Source organism: Nannospalax galili, unplaced genomic scaffold (assembly GCF_000622305.1).
Source record: "Nannospalax galili isolate Female #2095 unplaced genomic scaffold, S.galili_v1.0 scaffold1780, whole genome shotgun sequence".
In the NCBI taxonomy this organism is placed as follows: domain Eukaryota; kingdom Metazoa; phylum Chordata; class Mammalia; order Rodentia; family Spalacidae; genus Nannospalax; species Nannospalax galili.
In genome coordinates this window covers 114396-116143 of record NW_008346442.1, presented here as the reverse complement: position 1 = coordinate 116143, position 1748 = coordinate 114396, and positions in this window count along the sequence as shown.

Sequence of the window (1748 nt, the reverse complement as noted above, 5' to 3'; positions counted from 1 at the left end):
GGAACCATATTAGTCCAATGGCCTACTGACAAATTATACATACAACTAGATCAAAGAATATAATATATGTCTAGGCAAGGTTTATCTGAGAACGTTTGGTCTTAGCCAAGCTTTATCTACATGGCACAGGGTAATTAAAAGTACCAGACTGGTGGAAGTAACCTTCTTGGATGTTTAACAGACATACTTTAAGGCCTATACTAATTTGGTCAAAGGGACATGAGGGACAGATTTTGCTCCTTTCCCTCTTAGGTCGACTAAGTTCCAGGGGACTATGAGCATCTCTCAAAATGTCCTATAACTGTAATGAGTCACCTGTCCTCTTGATCAAGGAGGCAGAGGAGACCCCACCAGATGGTTTTGAACCAGTATCCAGTCCACAAAGAGGAGGGTCAACAAAGAGGAACATTTTCTCAATGCTTCCTAGTGAAGCCAGCCATGGTTGAATGTGAGTTATCTTCACATAAATGGAACTGGTAAAAGAAAGGGACCAGGGACTCCCCCGAAGCCCATAGGACCCCTGAGGAACAGAACCTCAAATGGGCTTAAGAGTAAAAATAAATTGGTTTATCTTGGCAAACTGTAGGTTCTTTAACACCCAAAGGAATTATAACCAAGATTAATGGGGTCAGTATAATTTTTTGAGTCCATATGTATAGCTAAATGGTACATAACAAGAAACAATGCCAGACAGGGGATATCTTCTTTTGAGTTGTTGGCCAGGATGGCCCAAGAGACTCCCAGACAGTAACCCTGCATAGAACTGGGAAAATTAACAGCAGACCCCAATCTTATCTAAAGGAATATTGACAACTGATATCTGCTAGATGACAAAGCTGATCTTTCTAAAACAAGGATCTCTAGGTAGATTGACTAGATTCAGTGGATGGACAAGCACTGGGGAATGGCTTGGGGCAGTGACAACACAGTGGACAGTAACAGGGATGACAGAGTATATTGTCTCCTTGGGGTGGGGGAAGGCTATGGGAGAGTGGGAGGGTGCCATTTGGGAGGTGAGTATATAGATAATAAGTTTGTTTGGAATGTTCTGCATGATATCCACACAAAAAAAACAACAAATAAAAGAATGAGTTAAAAAAAAAAAACAAACAAGCATTCCTGTAACTCTATGCAGTGTGGCTTATACTTGGTGGCAACATATTTTTTCAGTACTCTTGTTAATATAGGTCTATTCAATTCAACTGGATGCTTCAAAGCTTTAGTATAGCTTTAGTCCTGAATAGCCAGAATATTTCTTTTTCTTTTTCTTTTTCTTTTAATTGGAGAATTTGAAGGGATTTGTTACAGTGAAACTATCACAAATCTGCTACTAGTAGAATTCTAAGGAAGTTCTATGAATAATATATATGTACACATCTGAACACATATGAGAATGTTATGTGAGTGCATATTAATGTGTATATGTATAATGAAATATATTTTTAAAAGATAAATCTGAGTAATTAATATTTCTTCTGATTTAAACAATAATCTTCAGATTTGACCCAGGAATGTTTTAGCTCTCACTTGTACACAGACATCAGAATTTTTTCTAGTTTATGCTAATTGCACCAAAAGTATCTATCCATGCTTTGCTAAAAGCTAACATTCAACACAAAGTTAAAATGTGAAAGTAAGAGTTGTCTTTTTTCCCTTTATTGAATTTCTGTGAATTTCATACAATATGTTTTATTGGATTTAGAGTCCCTCTTCTATCTGCAACTATCCTTATTCTAATCCTGCCCAAT